Raw genomic sequence first — 21147 nt, forward strand, 5'->3', positions numbered from 1 at the left:
AGCCACATGTTTGTGGTAAACTAACACAGCATCTAGCAAAAGTACTACCAGGCCTATTTTTTTTTCCACCCTTGCTTGGTTCCTGATTTGGTGTAGAAGGTAATTCATCTTTTGGCTTTAGGTTCTGTTCCTGGTTAATTTGTGACATTTGGTCACAGTCAGTGTAAGCTGAGATAGTGATGAAAATAGAACTTGAAGAGAGCCAGAGAAGGATGAGTCTTGGGGAAAATGCTTTCAGGTTTCACTATGAGTTATTTTGCTCAGTGCCTGCTCTCTGGGGGATGCCTTTTACACTCAATTCAACTAATAAGTGAGTATCCCAATGAAACCTTTCACATCAGAGACCTCTGAAGAGGAAGGGTCACACTAAGCTAGTATTATATTAATATTCCTTATGTAGGAGAAATACACTACGACTCAACCACTACTGTAAGGTTGGTAGCCCTGAGAGTACCTTTTTAAAAAAATTGAGATACAGTTCACATATCATATACTTCCATTATTCAATCATATTTTAAAAGAGTTTTATATACATCACCACAATCAGTTCTAGTGCATCCTCCCTCCTCCTGCATTATTTGCTCCCCAATTTCTTTTGATCTACTCCCCACATTTCCAACCAGTAACAACCCCCTTCTCTGCAGTAAAAAAAATTCATGTTACACTTAATCTGTAGGATGTTTGTTCTAAGTCTGGAAGGAGGCAAGTAAGGCGACTTTGACACATAATGTAGCTTAGGACCTCAGGGGATGACAGTGATCTGACAAACCCTGGAGAAATGTAGGTATCTATTGGTGGTCTGATAAGCCCTAGAGAAATATATATAGTGTCCTGTGATGCCTGCTAACCTTGTGTCTATACATTCACCCTTTCTGTGCTTCATAAACTAGGAAACATACCCCAAACCCCAACCCAGTATACACACACACACACACACACGTGCGAAAGTAAAGACCATCAGCAATATTAAAAAAACGAGAAACAAGCAAGAAATATGTAAAACTAGAGCAAGCCCAGAATAGGTGAAAAGGGTGATCAAATGACCAGGTATCAATTTATATGGTACTTCCATCTGCCACAGTCAGTTTGACAGTAGTCTCTATCAGATAGCCAAGCTATTTACAGCACGCAACGTGGCCAGAGGGGATCTACCCGAGGTTTAATCCACGTAGCTACCCTGCAGATGGGTTTCGTGCTCCCACTGTCATCCACCGTCTTCTGCCAATAGGGTGTTCACATTTGAGCTCTGTTACCCTTCTCTCCGTTGTATTTGGATATTGTTGTCATCTTTAGATCAGGCTGATGTGCTTTCTCTACAGGCCTATTTGATACCTCCCTTTGAGGGTTGTTTGTTTGACTACAAGGCTTAAAACCCCAGATGTTGTTCTTTTTGATAGCTGCCCCATCTGCTTTCTTCATCAGACTTTGCTGTAGCATGCATATCTTCAGTGATTACTGAAGGCAAATATTGAATAATGTCATGTCATAAGAACTAAATTGAGAACTCCATTTTTATGAAAACAGTTTTATCGACACATAATCCATATATGATACAGTTCAATAGTTCAATCACATCAAGAAGACTCATACAGTCATTTCCACAATCAATTTTAGAACATTTTCTTTTCTTGTACTCCTTGTTATTGGTGCCCATTTATGTTGACTAGTAGAACTATCCTGATGCATAGGAAATTAACAACTCTCTTTTGGGATATGTGTGCCACACCACCGAGGAATCATTAATCCAGTTCTTGTCTCTATAAATTCACCCATCTTGGATTTTATATACAGAAAAACATACAGCCTCCCACCCCTACCCCAGCCGAACAGCATAAAAAACAACAACTTACAACACCAACAAAGTTAAATAGAAAAACCTCAATAGAAAAGAAAGTAGAAAACATTATAAACGAGAGCAACCTTAGAATGAGTCAAAAGGGAGATCAAATGATAAGGTGTTCATTTTTAACTATAGCTTCACTTTCTGATACGCTCTTTAGAGTAGCAAAGCTATTCACCTCTCCGGTCTACAGTCAAATGAAATTCACCAGAGGCTTAATTCACACTTGTTTTTTTAAAATTTAACTGAAATTATTTAAAATGAATCAAAAAGGAAGTGACATAAGATATTACATTTTAAGTATATCTACCATAATCGACTTTGCCATGCTTCTTGCCTTATCATAGGCTATTCACATCCCTGACTATGATCAGAAGGAATTCACCTGAGGCTTAATCTAGGTGTGGACCCCGCAAATAGATTTTGAAGTTTCGCTGTCATGCACAGCCTTCTGTAAACCAGGCGTTCACAATTTAAGCTATTCCCCTCTTTTGGATTTGGACTATATTATTTACAATCTTTGGATCACACAGGTGGGTGTGCTTCTTCCCTGTGGGCTCAGTTGATGCCTTACTTAGATTGATTGAATGAAGACTAGTTGTTTAAGCCCCAGATGCTATTCTTTCTGACAGCCGGACACCATCTAGTTTCTTCACCACATTTTGCTGTCTCATCCATATCTTCAGTGATCTCTTCATGAAGGTGCGTATGTAGGGCCAAGTCATAAGAACTGTTTTCACTGGCAATTTTCTGGTGGTTTTAATCTCATTACTCATATTAACAAAAAATTGGGTAAATAAAGTAGAGGACATACATTCATGCTGTCCATGTGTCTGAGAATATTTTTATATGACCTCATATAAAATGTCAAAGTTTCTCTGGTTTAGCGGGTATCATAGCCACGTGTCATACTCTGGCCTTAGCAAGACATGGATTGGTGTCAACCAGGGAAGAAGACCAGTGAAAATTGGAATTGTACCCCAGGACTGTTTTTAATTTTCAATGAACAAAGACTTAAGAGTGTTTTTATAGGTGTGTAAGTCTGGATACTTTAGAGAAACAAATCCGCAGGAACTCATGTATAAGAGAGAGTTTTATACAAAGGTTAAGTGTACATCAAGAAAACATCCCAACCCAGGGCTTCCCAAGCCCACAAGTCCAACATTAACCCATATTAAAACCCATATGTCCAACACCAATCCACAAAGTCCTCCTCTATCTCACAAAACAGGTGCAATGATGCCTACTGCAGGAGGAAAGCCGAGTCAGTGAATGTGTAAGCATCCCAGCACTAGCAGGTGTCTCCACATGGCTGCTCCAGCACCCAGGCTGCATCGAGGTAGGTCCATGTGGCTTCTACTCAGGCATGTCTTTCAGGAAGTGAGCTTTGACAGCTAAAGCAGGGAACTACTAAGGCAGCTGCACCCTGGTCCAACCATCAGAAAGCAAGAGGCCTGAGAACTAGAAAGGCGAGACTCACTGAGCCATTTATCCCTCCGTCCTTCAATGAACCCTACATTTGTTTATCGGCCAGGTTGGCACAATAAACTACCTCAATAGGCTATTGGGACTACCATAAATTAAAAGAATAAGAAAACTATTTATCATCACTCAACAATTATTTCCCTTTTCCTTTATCATTGGCTTATTCTTAAAGCATATGCAAATTCTTCTTGTGTTATTAGAATCTTAATTATTTAAAACTTTGACTTATAACCATTTATTTTAGATCCATAGGCTTTTCAAGGTAGCGGTAAAAATAAAAATAGGACTTCTGGCAAGTTGGCACATAGGTAAGCAGCTAAGCAATACAGAATAAGGACACAACAATTGAGGATATGAAATCCACGATCCATGGGTTGACGTCCATGCACCAAAAGGAAATAAAAGCATTAAGGGGTAAGGTAACATAAGCAAAAAACAAGGTAACAGACTTCACCAACAAATTGGAAGAGGTGCAGAATTGTATTAGTGATCTGGAGGACAACAAGGCAGACTTTAACAATCGGGAAATACAATCAAACAAGGCAACCAAAGAAGCAGAAGAAAACCTGAGATCAATGACAGATGCTATGAAGAGACACAATATTCAAATAATTGCAATACTGGAACAAGACACAATAAAGAAGTCAACAGCTAAAGTAGCGAGGGAATTCCTGGAAGAAAAATCCCCAGCTTAATGAATGAGAATCAGACAATCATACAGGAACTAGAGAGGACACCAATTAACCTAAACTCCAGGAAGAAATCACCAAGCCACATAATAGATAAGCTATTAGATTCCATGAAGAGGAAGAGTGGAGTAAAATCTTCCGAAGTTTAAAGATAACAATGTCAATCCAAGAATCCTCTATCCCACCAAACTTTCTATCAATATATTTAGAGAAGTAAGAGTCTTCCAAGACGAGGAAAAACTCAAAGAATATGTTATAAGATACCCAACATTGCGAAAAATCTTTGCTGACTCACTGTGGGTAGTAAGAAGATCAACATTCACCAAGTACTAATAGGAGATCACCACATAGCGCAACCCCACAGGAAGTCACCATTCTGAAAACAACACTAAGACAATATTTCCTCAACAGTGAAAAGTAGGCAAGATGAAGCCCTTCCACATATACTCAACACAATGATATGTTGGGAGATAGGAAAACAACAAACACAATAGGTATAGGATGACAACAGTGAATCCAGATTTCATGGTAATAACTCAATGTCAGTGGTCCTGATTCACCTATTAAGAGACAAAGGCTTGCAGACTGGCTCAGAAAGCGTAATCCAACAATCTATTGCCTTCAAGAGACACACCTTCTGCTCACAGACAAAAGTAGGCTAAAATAAAAAGCTGGTGAAAATTATACCAAGCAAATGGCAATCCCCCCCAAAGTAGGGGCTGCAATCCTAATATCATACAAAAGAAATCTCAGAGTGCAAATCCTTACAAGAGATAAGGATGGTCAGTATATAATGCTAAAATGTTCAGAGGTTCAAGAACCAGTGAGCATAATAAATATATATGTGCCTAATGAGAGACCTGCAAAATTTGTCAAATTCTTTAAAAAATGAAAGCAGAAATCACTGACTCAACCAACATAGTAGGTGACTTTAATACACTGCTGTCAGAGAAAGATAGGTCACCAGGAAAGAAACTCAACAAGGAAGCTATAGAGTTAAACACCACAATTAGTCAAATTGACATGAGAGACATTTATAGAGCTCAAATGGAAACATATTCACCTGTGTTTCAAGTGAACAAGGGTCTATTCAGAAATAGACCACATGCTGGGACAAAAGTAGAGCCTGAGTAAATTCAAACATATAGAGATCCCTCAGATGTCCCTCTCAGACCACCATGCCATAAAGCTTGAGATAAACAAAAGGTAGATGAATAAAACAAACAACGACCAACAATTGGAAGATGAACAATGAACTTCTGTGAAATGAGTGGATATGGGCCCAAATTAGAGAGGAAATTAGGAAATATTTAGAAACAATGAGAATGAGAACTCTGTAACAAAGCTTATGGGACACAGCAAAAGGAGTTATCAATGTTTGTTTGAAAGCCATTAATGCACATATGAGAAAAGGAGAGACTCATGACTGATATAGTATCCCCAAATCTTTAGCAATTAGAGCAGAGTTAACAAAACAAGCCCTCCAGTAGCAAAAGAAAATAAATTTAAAAAATCAGGGTGGAGACATAGGAGTGTGAAGATAAAAGACCAGTGCAAAAAAAACCCAAACAAACAATGCAGCAAAAAGCTGGTTATTTGAAAGGATTAGCAGAATTCATAGGCCACTGGCAAACCTAACCTAGGATAGGAGGGAGGAAACATCAATAGCCAGGATGAGGGACCAGGGGAAATCATGACAGACCTCAATGGGATTAAAAGGATAATTAAAAACTATGAATATCTGTATGCCAATGAATTCAACAACCTGAAAGACTTGGAGAAATACTTGGAAGAACAACCTCTCCCTAGAATGTCCCAGATAGAAGTCAGAGAACCTCCATAAACCCATAGCAATAGAAGAAACAGACATGTTTATCAAGAAACTACCAATGAAAAAAACTCCCAAACCAGATGGCTTCACAGGAGAATTCTACCAAGAATTCTTGGAAGAGCTGACACCAATCCTACACAAACTATTCCAGAACATAGAAAAATATGGTAAACTCCTAAACTCATTCTATGAAGCTAGTATTACACTGATACCCAAATTGGACAAGGATCCCACAAGAATAGGGAAGTACAGACTGATATCTCTAATGAACATTGATGCAAAAATCCTTAACAAAATATTGACCAATAGCATATTAAAAGTATAGTATATACGAAAGTATATTAAACAAAATCATTCATGATGACCAGGTGAGATTCATTCCAGGGATGCAGGGATGGTTCAACATCTGAAAGTCCATCAACATTATCCATCACATTGAGAAGAAAATGAATAAGAACCACATGATAATATCAATAGATGCAGAAAAAGCATTTGACAACATCCAACACTCATTCCTTATTAAGACACCCAAAAATATAGGAATAGAAGTGGAATTCCTCAAGTTAATACAAACTATCTATGAAAAACCAACAGCCAACATCATAGTCAATGGACAAAACCCTAAAACAATCCCACTTAAAAGGGGGACCAGCCAAGGATTTTCCTGGTCCCCACTTCTATTCAACATCATACTGGAGGTCCTAGTTAACAACATAAGACAGCGTAAGGATATTAGAGGCATTTGTCTTGGGGAGGAAGAGGTGAAACTATTGCTGCTTGCAGACGACATGATTCTATACATTGAAAACCCCCAAAGCTCCACAGCAGGAGTACTGGCCACAATAGAGGAATAGGGAAGAGTCGCTGGATACAAGATCAACAAACAGAAGTCTACTGGATTTCTACATATATTGGACTAGACCATAAAAGAGGAGATAAAGAAGGCAGTGCCCTTCATAATAGCCAAGCACAAATCGAAATACCTAGGGATAAACCTAACTAAATGTGCTAGTCCATCTATAGTAGAGAAAAAAATCCAGGGAGACTCATGTCTATAAGAAAGAGCTTAATATACAAGAGCAATTAAATAATGAGAAAACATCCCAGCCCAATCCTGATCAAATCCACAAGTCCAATATTAGCACATATGTCTAATACCAGTCTATGAAGTCCTCTTCAGACTCACGAACACATGAAATGGTGCAAAATGCAGGAAGATAACAAGTCAGTGGGTAGAAAGTATTGTGTATTCAATGGCAGTATAAGTATCTCAGTGCTGGCAAGCGTTGCTACATGGTTCCTCCAGCTCAGGGCACTAGCATAGCTCCATGTGTCTTCTCAGCTGGAATGTCTCCCAGGGAGTGAGTATGTGTCCTGCCTCCAGCTAGTTATTTATCTCCATAGAGCCTCCAAATGTGGACACCAAGCTGCAACCTGATTGACAGGCTAAACTCTACCCCTTCTCTCTTCAGCATCAAATTGACAACAAATTATGTAACTACCACACCAAAAAATCTAAAAGATTTGTACGAGGAAAGCTACAGAACCCTACTACAAGAAACCAAAAGTGACTTCCACAAATGGAAGAATAGCCCATACTCGTGGATTGGAATACTCAATATAGTAATGATGTGAACCCTACTCAAGGTACTATATAAGTTACCAACAACCTTCTTCAAAGAAATACAGTACCGACTACCATCTTCATACAGAGGGGGAAGAAGCCCAGAATTAGCAGAGAACTCCTTAAGAAGAAAGACAGTCAGAGGGCTTGCTTTACCGGACTTTAAAACATACTACATAGCCACAATGGTCAAAACAGCATGTTACTGGTATAATGACAGATATTCAACCAATGGAAAATGACAGAACACCCATAAATAAAAGCAGCAGCATATAGACAACTGATCTTTGATAAGAGCCCCCAAACCATCAAATGGGAAGTAGACATCCTCTTCAGCAAGTGATGCTAGTAAAAATGGATATCTACCTGCAGAAAAATGAAGGAAGATCCTTATCTCACCCCATGCACAAGAACAAACTCAAGGTGGATCACAGACCTCGAAGTAAAACCCCAGACTATTAGGGCCATCAGGGAAGGAATTGGTACAAACCTGAGAACCTTGGCACAGGGAATACATAGGCGAAACAAAATAGGGAAGGACACACACACACACACACACACACACACACACACACACACACACACAGAAGCTGAAATTGACAAATGGGATATACTAAGGATAAAACACCTGTATGCATCTAAAGACTTCACTAAGAGAGTCATAAGAGAACCCACAGTCTGGGAGAAGATCATTAGTAATGACTCATCAAACAAAGGGCTTATTACTAAAATATATAATACTCTAATAGCCTGCAACAAGAAAAAAGCAGAGAACCCTTTGAGGAGGTGGGTAAAAGACCTGAACAGAAGTTTCACCAGGGAGAAACCCAAATGACCAATAAATATATAAGAAAATGTTCATGATCATTAACAATCGGAGAAATGCAAATGAAAAGAACTATAAGGATAACACAATTCAAAAAACCAGAGAGCAACAAATGTTGGAGGGGGATGTGGTGAGATAGGAACTTCCATCCACTGCTGGTGGTCTTGAAGATACGCATAGCCACTGTGGAAAGTGATCTGGTGATATCTAAAGCAAATGGAAATTGAGCTACCTTATGACCCACAATCCCTCTCTTGGGCATATACCCAGATGCAAGAATTAGACTATGACCAGTCATCTGCGCTCTGGTGTTTATTGCGGCACAATACACAATCACAAAGATCTGGAAACAACCTAAATTTCCATCCATAGACCATTGGGTTAGAAAATTCTGGCACATACACACAATGGAGTACCATGCATTCATGTAAAACAGTGATGAACACATGAAGCACATTGTCCCATGGGAAGAGTTGGAGGAAATTATGCTAAGTGAAGTTAGCCAGCCACAAAAGGACAAGTACAAGATGAGTCCACGGAGTTGGTCCGATCAACCCAGTGGGATCAGAAGAAAAACTATTTAATACATAATTTATGGGTTGAGGGACAGGTACACAGGTAGGGGACAGACCAAGCCCAATGATGCATACAGCATACCAACATAAAGTAGGTAAAAAGAGGGATGGGGGTCACAAAAAGGGAGGGAGACAAAGGCATTGGGGGAAGTAGGCTACTAAACCACCACGGGGAGGGTACTGTTTATGTCTCCAAAGGAAAGGGAGAGAGGGACCAGATTTCAACCTGGTATGCTTAGTTTTGAGGGCAACATACTGGCATGAAGCAGTGAACTAACACAGAGGTCTGTGTGGCCGGGCCGGCCCCTATCCCAGCTACATTGACCCCTGTCCCCAGAAGAAAACAGTATAGAGGACAGCACTGAAGTTACAGCCCAGGGAGACTGGGCACAAACAGAGAGAGAGAGAGAGAGAGAGAGAGAGAGAGAGAGAGAGAGAGAGAGAGAGAATATAACATCCTAGCCTGGGCCACCAAGCTTCAAGGACAAGACACTCCTTCTCAGAGGATAGAGAGGACTGTAGGGCTGGCCTCACCACAAGACACGAAGCCCCATTACTGACCAACAGTGCTATGGGGGCACACTGTAGATACAGGGTGGGAATTGTGCCCCGTCTGAACCCCACACCAGGACATAACAAGAAGAGAGCACAACAGAGCAGCAAGGGGAACAAAGCAACAAAGTTCCCGAGGAATTCTGAAAATAAGCTTTGTATTCAGGAGGCAGGGCTTGGCACTGCATCAGACCTGATCAGAAAACATTCATAAGAGTCAGCAGACAGACCTGGAACTATTCATAGGATATATTTTTTCTTTTTTTTTCATGTTTACCTACACAAGAAGCAGGATAAACTATCCCAAGGAGAAAACAACGGTGCCAACAGTTGCGGAGGGACAAGGGAGAGAAGGGGGTTGGGAAAAGGAGGGGAGAGCCAACAAATCCAGGGATAAGGGAACAACAAGAGATCTAAAATCGATGGCAAGAGGGCATGCAATGCCTGGTGGGGTTTGATCAAGTGCAGTGTCCTGGAAGGAAGTACAGAGAGCCAAATGAAGGTGGAACATGATAGTAGGACAGGAGCAAAGTAAAAGAAAATATGGGAAAGAACAAGGAGGCAAAAGACATTGATAGAGGTGTACACATAGGCATGTATATATGTAAATATATTAATATATAACAAGAGGGATATAGGTCTGTGTACATATATTTATAGGTTAAGTATTAAGGTAGCAGACAGACATTGGGATTCTCCTCAAGTCCTCCCTCAATGCAAGAAAATTTTGTTCTAGTATCCTGGCATTCTGTGATGCTCACCTTTCTGACAAGATTGCTGAAGACAAAATGGGTATATAAGTTAATGTGGTGAAGAAAGCTGATGGTGCCTGGTTATTATTAGATATAGCCTCTGGGGTCTTAAAGACTTGAAGTTAAACAAGTAGCCATCTAGCAGGGAAGGAGCAAAGCTCACATGGAAGAAACATACCAACCCATGTGATCATGAGGTGTCAATGGGATCAGGTACCAGGCATCAGAAGACCCAAAGCAAAGAACCTTTTTGATGTGAACGAGGAGGTTGGAGTGGAGATCCAAAGCCCATCTGTAGACAATTGAACATCCCTTCACAGAAGGGTACAAGGAAGGGATGAGCCAGCCAGGGTGCACTATAGCACCGACAAAACACACAACATTCCTCTAGTTCTTTAATGACCCCAGTTCTATCTTATCAATGTAGCCAGACCAGAGCATGTGCACTGGTATGGATAAGAGCTGTTGACATGCAGGATCTAGGACAGATAAATCCCTCAGAATCAACAATGAGAGTAACGATAACATGAGGGTAGGGGAAAGGTGGGGGGAGAAGGGGAAGAAAAGGGGAGCCGAGTATAACCCCCCACCCAGGGGGGCGAACAACAGAAACGTGGGTGAAGGGAGATAGTGGATGGTATAAAATATGAAAATAAAAATAATTCTTAAATTATTGAGGATGGAAGGATGGAGGAGGGAGGGGAAAATCAGGAGCTGATACCAAGGGCTCAAGTAAAAAGAAAATGTTTTGGAAATGATGATGGCAACATATGTACAAATGTACTAGATACAATTGATGTATGGGTTGCTATGAGAGCTGTAAGAGCTCCCAAATAAAATGATTTATTAAAATAAAAAATTACCGTTTTAAATGGGGGACAGTTTACTTTCATTTCCTATATAACAGTGGTTCTCAAACTGTGGGTCGCGACCCCTTTGGGGTCCAAACGGCCCAGGGGTTGCGCAATTCATAACAGTAGCAAAATTACAGTTATGAAGTAGCAACAAAAATAATTTTATGGTTGGGGGTTCACCACAACATGAAGAACTGTATTAAAGGATCGCACCATTACGAAGGCTGAGAACCACTGCTAGATAACTTTGTAAGAAAAGCATTTTTCATTGTGTGCTCACCTCCCTGAAACTGATCACTGAAGATAAAGTGTGTGCATGAGCAAATGTGGTGAAGAAAGCTGATGGTGCCCGGCTATCAAAAGGTATAGTGTCTGGGGTCTTAAAGGCTTGAAGGTAAACAAGCAACCATCTAGCTCAGAAGCAACAAAGCCCATATGGAAGAAGCACACCAGGCTGTGTGACTATGAGGTGTTGAAGGGATCAGGTAACAGGCATCATCAGAACAAAAAAATCATATGATATTGAATGAAGGGGGTTGTGCAGGGTGGAGACCCAAAGTCCATTTGTAGGCCACTGGACATGCCCTTACAGAAGGGTCTCGGGGAGGAGACAAGCCAGTCAGGGTGCAATATAGCAACGATAAAACATACAACTTTCCTCTAGTTCCTAAATGCTTCCTCCTCCCCCACTATCATGATCCCAATTCTACCTTACAAATCTGGCTAGATCAGAGGATGTACACTGGTACAGATAGGAACTGGAAACAAAGGGAGTCCAAGGCAGATGATCCATTCAGGACCAGTGGGGTGAGTGGCGATACTGGGAGGGAGGTGGGAGGGTAGGTTGGAAAGAGGGAACTGATTACAAGGATCTACATGTGACTTCCTCCCTGGGGGACAGACAACAGAAGAGTGGGTGAGGGGAGATGCCGGACAGGGAAAGATATGACAAAATAATAATTTATAAATTATGAAGGGTTCAAGAGGAAGAGGGGAGCGGGGAGGGAAGGGAAAAAAATGAAGAGCTGATGCCAGGGCTTAGGTGGAGAGCAAATGTTTTGAGAATGATGAGGGCAATGAATGTACAAATGTGCTTTACATAATTGATGAATATATGGATTGTGATAAAAGTTATATGAGCCCCTAATAAAATGATTAAAAAAACAACACATAAAAACAACAACAAAAAGAAGAAAAGCATTTTTCTAATGGGTAGAACATTGAATCAGGAAAGAAGAGGTCATAACAGAAGCCATCTTCTCAGGAGAGGAAGCAAGGCCCTGAGAAGTTTTGTCACTGCGGGTGAAGGGAGGCCATAGCAGAAGTCAAAGTTCTCTATTTTCCTGACTCTTAGGTGCTTCTTTCCATTATAAGCAGCACACTTTACACAAACCAACCTCACCAAGCGCCTTAGACTCTCGCAAGGACTCTCTGTGAGGGATCCAATGGAGAATAGCAACTTGAAAGATAGGAATTTCACAGGTCAGTGAGTTTATGTCACTGGGGAGAGAAGGGTTGTATAATTTAGAGAATGTCATTGACATTAAATGGCATGTATAGAGTCTGGTGAATTGGTATACGTTTTACTCTCTATATTTGCTGAACAGAAACAATAAGATAAATAAAATAAAAATTGAAACAGGCTTTCATAAAATATTTTGCCTTCACCCCCAACCTGACATAGAGTTCAGTCATATTTTTTGAGGTGTAAACATTTGTTCTGTTTACATTTTCACATATTTCTCTCTCCTGGAAATGTTAAGTTGCTTGGGATACAAACAGAAGGGCCCCGGGATGCCCAAAGCCCAGGCTGAAGTCTGCCTTGGCAGCCTTCTTTCTGATTTGCCCCAGTCGTCTGGGTCTCTGAGGACCTAATTAATTTGATGTGCTTTGGTTCTATGACAGTGGAACCCTTGCTTAGTCAATTACTTCTGTCTGAAATGTTTAGCTTATCGTATTTCCCTTCTCCTTTAGGGTCTGGAAATAACTGGTAAAGAGAAGCCTCATTGGTAGGAAACACCTCCAGATTGTCTCCTGTTGTGATCAATAGAAGCATGTCGGCCTTCCAGTAAGAGCAATGAATTTATTCATGAAAAATTGTAGTTGTTGGGGCCATAAGGGATGGGGGAGTGGGGATGGAGGGGAAAATGAAAATGAGGAGCTGATTCCAAGAGCCCAAGCGGAAAGCAAATGTTTTGAGAATGATGAAGGCAATGAATGTATAGGTGTGCTTTACACAATTGACATATGTATGGATTGTGATAAGAGTTGTATGAGCCCCCAATAAAATGATTTAAAAAATTGTAGTTATTTTTATTTTTATGGGAACACCCAAAATTTAAGAATAACTATTTGTAATTAAAACTTATATCTGCTTATTTTAGTTTTTATTTTTTCCACATGTAAAGATAAACTGCTATTTCTTTCATTTTGAATGTACAAATCAATAAATCTTGTCAAGTCCAATGATTTAAAATAACTATTATGCAATAGGTTTTTCATGTATTCATATATATTTTAATTTCAGTTTGCAAGCTTCGATCCTTTCAGTTTCCACGTGGGGAAAAGGCTATCATGAAAATTAGGACAGGCGAACCTCCTACTTTCTATTTAACACTCTTAGAGGGTCAGACTCAAGATGTCCCTTTAGTTTTCAAAAGGGATTGGGGAACTCTTATGTCAACAATGATCTTAGATCCATTTTAGTAAAAGACAATGTTCACTGTGAAAAAATGAAGAATTCGATTTGAACTTAGCTTTTTAGTCACATCTTGTCTATTAACATGGAATATTTCTTTTTTTATATACTCCATTGTGTCCTTTTCTTACAGAAGTTCAATTCCTCTGCATCTCGCAGATGTCCTTCACTCGTGCTCTCTAACATTCCACACCTGGCAGAAGACGTATTTGTGGAGCTCAGGTGAACCCAACACTCCAATGAGCACTCTGAAATAAACACCTCAGTCTGAGAGATGGGCCTGACCCTTCCTCTGGCAAAGTGACATGTGTTGTCTTGTAACAGGTAGGTGATAAAGGTGAGCACAAGACTCAATGACAGAAAGGCCTAGACTTTTACCCATGGTACTAAGTAATACATTCTGAATTTTCTTCTATTTTTTAATCGTCTTATTAGGGGCTCATACAACTCTTATCATAGTCCATATATCAATTGTGTAAAACACATGTGTACATTCCTTGCCCTCACCATTCTCAAAACACTTACTCTCCACTTAAGCCCCTGCCATCAGCTCCTCATTTCCCCCCTCCATCCCCACTTCCCTCATGAACCCTTGATAATGTATAAATTATTATTTTGTCATATCTTGCCCGGTCCGACATCTCCTTTTACCCCCACTTTTCTGTTGTTCGTTCCCCAGGGAGGAGGTCACATGTTGATCCTTGTAATCAGTTCCCTCTTTCCAAGCCACCCTCCCTCTACCCTCCCAGTGTAGCCACTCACCCCACTGGTCCTGAAGGGATCATCCACCCTGGATTCCCTGTGTTTCCAGTTCCCATCTGTACCAGTGTACATCCTCTGGTCTAGCCAGACTTGCAAGGTAGAATTGGGATCATGATAGTGGTAGGGGTGGGGGGGAGGGGGGGGAGGAAGCATTTAGGAACTAGAGGAAAGTTGTATTTTTCATCGTTGCTACATCGCACCCTGACTGGCTTGTCTCCTCCCTGAGACCCTTCTGTAAGGGGATGTCCAGTGGTCTACAAATGGGCTTTAAATTACATCTATCTCCCCAAGTTTCAAATATATATCAGTGTTCCTTTGAGCCAATAGCTTCTCTTCATAGTCACCTCCCTAGTTCATATTTCCACCCTTTCATTAAAGATTGCGTGGTTAGGTGCCATGAAGTTGGTCTGACTCATTGTGGCCCTATGTACAACAGGATGAAATGAGACATTGCCACACTCAATGATTATTGTTCTGTTTGGGCCCATTGTTGCAGCCACTGTGTCAATCCATCTCAATGAGGGTCTTCTTTTTGGCTGACTCTCCTCTTCACATGACGTCTTTTTCAAGTGACTGGTTCCTACTGATAACATGTCCAAAGTATGTGAGATGAATCTCTCAATCCTTGCTTTTGAGGAAAAGCCAATGGTACGTCTTCCAAGATAGACTTGTTCTTCTGGCAGTCATGGCACTTCCAGTATTCTTCACCAACACTACAATTCAAGTCCACTCATTCATCTTCAGTCTTCTTAGTCACTGTGTAGCTCAGCATACCTTAGTCATTAACAAGGCAATCTTGCTCTTTAACACTTGAAAAGGGTCTTTTTTTTTTCTTTCTTTCAGAATTTCCAATGCAATACATTGCTTGGTTTCTTGACTACTCCTTCCATAAAGGTTGCTTTTTGACCCAAGTAAAACAAAATCCCTGAAAACTTCAACCTTGTGTCTATCATGATGTTATCTATTGTCCCCTCGTGATTATCGAGTTGATTCCTGCTCATAGCGACTGTGTACGGCAGAGTAGAACTGCTCCCTTGGGTGTCTGATACGTTAAATCTTAATAAGAGCAGAGAGCCTCATCTTTTTCTCCTGGAGTGATCGATGGGTTAGAACTGCTAATCTTGTGGTAAGCGGCTCAGTGAGTAGTCCACTGCATAACCATCTATTGCTCCTAACATGTATCACTACTTCATTCCTTTCTGTCATTGAAGAATATTCCATTGCATGGATACAGCATTTTTTTTGCCTGAAATTTTATTTTTTTGTCGTTTGGGTAAATGTATAGAGCAAACTGACTTTCTCGTCAATCATTCCCTCACATTTTGTTTTGTGACATTGATATTAGTCCTTATCAAGGAATAGCACTCTTCCCTTTTCCTCACGGTGCTTCCATGACCATTCTTCCCCTTTTCCTACGCCTTCTCGTCTTCTGAACTTTTCTCCTGGGTACACACTGCCCTTTTGATCTCACCTGGCTGACTGTTCATACTGGTTATTGTCCACCTTAAATATTTGCCTGTTATTTGGCTGAGCAGCCCTGGTAATGTAGTGGATTATGTGTGAGGTTGCTAATGGAAAGGCCAGAAGTTCAAAACCACCAGGAGCTCAATGAAAGTTATAATCTCAGCAACTCACAGGGGCAATGCTACTTTGCCTTTTAGGGAGGGTCCTTGTGACTCAGAATCGACTCAATAGCAGTGAGGATTATTTGGCTGAATGTTCAGTGCAGTTTTTGGCTAAGGGCTATAATCTCTGGGGTCCACCAGTCTCTACCAAATCAATAAGCATGACCTTGTTTATGATTTTGTGTTTTATTCTGCATTAGTCTTTCACTCTATCCAGGGTTCTATTGTGATCCCTTTTAAAATGGTTAGGAGTGTGAACTGACCTTGGCCTGCATTCTTGTGCTCCTCTAAGAACTTCCTTTACATTGGTCATATAGCACTTCTGGTTCATTAGGTCCTTGGACTTCTTCCACGTGGTTTTAAATTTTTTCACTCTTCTTTGCTTCAGATAGAGAGAGACCATAGTTACATGTGAGATGACCACTCAGGAGCTTTTAGACCCAGTTGCTAGTTACCAAAATAATACAGAGAATATTTTCTTTGTGGGATATATTATGCCAATAGACCTTTATGTACCTTGAGACTAGGGTCCCGAGCCACAGGCCCAGCCTTGGGGACTCATTCGCAAGGTGTTTGGTTATGGCTAGGAAGTTTTAATAGTGTTGCCCCCTTTATGTTCTGCTATATACTTCTGTATATTTTCATCTTGTATAAGTACATATGCAGACCTATCCTCTCTCAGGCCTGTGTATATCTTGTGGGTGCACATTCATATTTGATTCCCATACCTGCTCAGTTTGTACATCTACCCACGTCCAAATTGATTATTGGTACTGTTCTCACAGGCGTGTGTATGTAATAGCACTTAGGTATCTTGGATAGCTTTAACTCTTGTGCCTCTCTGAGTGGCTTCTTTTTCCTTGATAAATATGGCTTAAGTCCCACTCTTTTTGTATTTTGCTTTTCCCTTGACCCAAGTTAATCCATGCTTACCCTTGTTTAGTGTTTCACTCTGCTGTACGGAGGGTCTCGGCAAGTAAGAAATGAGCTCGTGGCACTTCACACCAACAGCCACAATAAGCACAGCCAAAGGAATGTTTAAAAGAAGAATATTGTGGGGAACTTTACACTATACAAATTCAAAGTTTAGTTCATGAAGGAGGGAGGGAAGGCAGGAAGGGGGAAAATGAGGACCTGATACCAAGGGCTCAAGTAGAAAGAAAATATTTTGAGAATGATGATGGCAACAAATGTACAAATGTGCTTGATACAATGGATGTGATAAGAGTTGTAAGAGCCCCCAATAAAATGATTTTAAAAAATAATAAAGTAATGATATAGGGACTTAAAAAGTCAAAATACAATGTATCACAATGTAAAAGAAAAAAATAAAGGTGCCTTTTAAAGGCAAAACATAAAATTCAAACTTTATAAAGGGAGACAATGGACAGTGTAAGAAATGAAATATCAATAATAATATATAATTGATCAAGGATTCACAAGGGAGGGAGGTCTGGAGAGGGATGGGGAAAGAAGAGGAACTGATACCAATGGCTCAAGTCGAAAGAAAATATTTTAGAAATGATGATGCCAACATATGTACAAGTGTAGTTAATACAATGAAATGATGGAGTGTTATAAGATTTGTAAGAGCCCCCCAATAAAATGATTCATAAAAAATAAAAATAAAAAAGAGGGCCTGATGTCACTGTTATGCAAAACAATATCAAAGTTTAAAATAAAGTAACAGTAATCAGACAAAATTACATGAACAAAGATGGACAAATAACTCATCTTGGTTTGTTAGTAGATACATAGGTATACCAAATTATTTGAGATGGATCAAGCCAGACATTTTATATGGGTGTATATTTATATTTACTGTATACAACTACAATCAAGAAAACATATTTTTGGTTACTTATTATTTATAGAGAGAAACTAAGAAGGAGCCCTGGTGGTGATGTGGTTATGCATCGGGAAACCAGCAGCTGTGCAGTAGAAAGCAGAGACTTCCTACTCCCCTATGGGGACAGTCCCACCCTGACCAACCTGAGGTCCCCAAGGAGTTGGAATCAAATTAATGCAGGGAGGGAGGCTGCCTCTGTAAAGAAGTCTGTAAGTTGTATGACTGAGGGATTATAATGGAGCATTTACAACTATTTTGACGCAAACTAAAATTTTCCTAAAACAGACAAGTCTGTGCAGCAGAACTGGAAATAGTTGGGCCCATGGCATTTCTGTTCTCTGCCTTTTTGATATGGATCACTAACAGCACGAGCACATAAAACAGTCATTTCCTTTACCTTTGAAACTTTCATAGTTTCAAATAAAAATTTTAGTGATTCCAGATTCTATATAAACTTGAGATTGTGTGCTTGAAATGGGTCTTTTTGGTAGCGAATGAGAATGAAAGAGAAATCAATGTAAAAAGATTAAACACTGTAGTTTAATGTAAATGAGTCTTAGAATAAAACTGAAGCTACACAAGCAAATATAGAAAAACTCTCGGAAGAGTAAATATTCCCCAAACCAAATAGATAAATAAAAAAGAATCCTGACTTAACAACACCTAAGGAGATTCCATGGTAGCTTAAATTTGTTCTCAAAAATAAGAGGGAAAATCCATCACAATTTTACTATGTTGAAGTGTTTTCAAAATAAAAAAATTATATTTTCTAATTATGTAGGAACTTTTGTCTCTCTAGGTACCAAATGTTATTTGGTGATTTGAACAATGTAATTTCAACAAAGATATGAAGCTTGGGGAATACATTTAAAATAGTTCTAAAGTAAAGGAAAATACACTAAGTAACTGCAAACCTTTAAAAATTGGAAATGGTTTCCTAATTAGTCTTTTTAGTACTTTCAGACACTAAATAGCAGAAAGGCCTCAAATTATCAAGCTTCTCTGGAGAGAGTATGGTAAATCTAGTAAATACTTTACTGGAAAAGGAGAAATTACAAAGGCATGACTCTTAAAGGGGTAGCAACAAGGAGTCTGTAAAATATAGTAGCTGTTATCAGTGGATGTCTAGGTCACAGAGACAACTTCCAGAATGCTGACGTGTTCAGAACTTGTGCTGTACAAGTGATGTGTTTACAATCGGATTAAAGGAAGAAAATGATGGAAATATGACAGTGGACACATGATAGGTTTGGAATCTCTTAAATACCTTAAGAAAATATTATAGGAAAAGAACTGATAAGTAGCAAGATAACGTACCGTCAAGTTAATGATATAAGGTTGCTATGAATCGGAACCAACTCAATGGCAGTGAGTTTTGGAGAGATAATGGAAGCATGTCAGGAAGAGATGCCACAGAAAAGATAACTAACTTCCTACTTAAAAACACACTAAAGATCACTAAGAAAGAGATTCAAGTAATAAAGAAAAAATATATCTAAACCAGAGAATCTCATAAAATTCAAAACAGAATAAGATATAAAAATAAAATCACTTTATAAATGCAGACTAACCTAGAGGAAATAGTGGAGCTCATGAAATACAATAGATAATCCCTTAAAAGAAATATAAGCTTATTTTCAAAATAACAGTAAAAGACAAAAATTTATATGACCAACTCTTCTCTAAGAACAACTGTTCCCATTGCTATGAGACCAGAACTCGAGGTTACTTTGCTGCCATTACTGAATGAATATGTGATCAAAGACTCTATAGTAGAATCCTAATTCAAGGAGGAAAATACAGAATAGAATTTCAAATGAATTTCAAATGATCTTGAGACTTGGATTTTCTGCAGACTTGGAGTCTGGAACAATCCCCCAAACCACTCCCCTGAGATAATCTTTCAACCTTAAAGCAACAACCCCTGAATTCTTAAAGCGAAGCCAGAGTTACCTTGTCTAGTAAGGAATGCCTGCTGTGAGCATCATACTCTTTAAAGAACTCTCTGTATTGGGTCACATGGACAATAGCAACCGAAAAGATCAGATAGGAAGCATCAGAGGCAGTGCATTTATGTGGATAAGGGAGGAGCCATTCAAAAGAGTGAGAAAAATGCACAACTTGAAGAAAGTATTCAAGGTCACTGCATGGACAACCTATACATTGTTCCACTGCTCTGTGTTCTGTTGTATCTTTCTCAGAAATAACCAGAGTGTCGTCTGTCTATCTCATACAGTCACCGTGGTATCTACTGAATCTTTGCCATGGCAAACTTGGTCTTTCAGTTTCCATTGACTCGCCTCAAAGCTTGCTGGGCTGTGACTGAGTACGTCCACACCACCTGAGTCCAGGAGAATGTGCTTGGCTTGCTGAAGGTACAGCTGGGATGATTGCACTGCAGATAAATCAGGTGGGCACCCAACACTGGAAATGAGGATGCCAGGAAGCACAACGATGGGACAAACATAGTCAATTAGATGAGAAACATTAAGAACTTAAAAAGATTCTTTAGCCTATGTATGACACAACAAGGAAAAAAAAGATCAGATCAGGGATGAGTGAAGGAGGGAATTCAGAGTGGTCAGCAGAACACTGAAGGTAAAATTAGGTGGACAACAGCTTTAGTTTGACAGGCAGGGCTTCTCAGAGCCCTGGCCTATCCAAGACAGCTAGTTTACTAAGGGAGCTCCCTACCCACAAAATTAGGTCCCCAACGGGCTCTCTGGCTATAAATGAATTCCAAATTAAAGGAAATTAAGTTACAGCCAAGAGCGAGTAAGATGGTGGCATAAGCATCTCACTGCTCTTGACCCCCAAACAAAACCAGAAATAAAATTAGCAGATATTAGAGGAATCAAAAGTCTCAGAAGCCTGGAACCCATGAAAGTTTTACAGCATCTTAGTGACTGCTGACTGAAGAAAACATATCATGTAAGTCGCCGAAAACCCTTCTTCAGATTGCTGCACCATCTTGGGGTGACCGTAGTGGCCAATGTTGCCAGGCCTGTGCTAAAGCAGTCACAGTCAGTGGTCCTAAGTAATCAAAGAAAAAAATTTGGGAAAAAAAAGATAAAATTCTTAGAGACAAATGAAAATAAAAGCGCACCATATTAGATCTAATGGGGCTCTCAGAGGAAAAGATTTAGCTGCAAATCTGCCAGTAAGAAAAAGATCTCAAGTTGATA

At 39.8% G+C, this 21147-nt stretch overlaps 1 pseudogene; it reads right to left on the reverse strand.

Annotated features, from left to right (window-relative positions):
- Positions 1-392: 392 nt before the first annotated feature.
- On the reverse strand, positions 393-511 carry LOC142428464 (small nucleolar RNA U109; annotated as a pseudogene).
- Positions 512-21147: the final 20636 nt, after the last annotated feature.

Source organism: Tenrec ecaudatus, chromosome 15 (assembly GCF_050624435.1).
Source record: "Tenrec ecaudatus isolate mTenEca1 chromosome 15, mTenEca1.hap1, whole genome shotgun sequence".
Taxonomy (NCBI): Eukaryota; Metazoa; Chordata; class Mammalia; order Afrosoricida; family Tenrecidae; genus Tenrec; species Tenrec ecaudatus.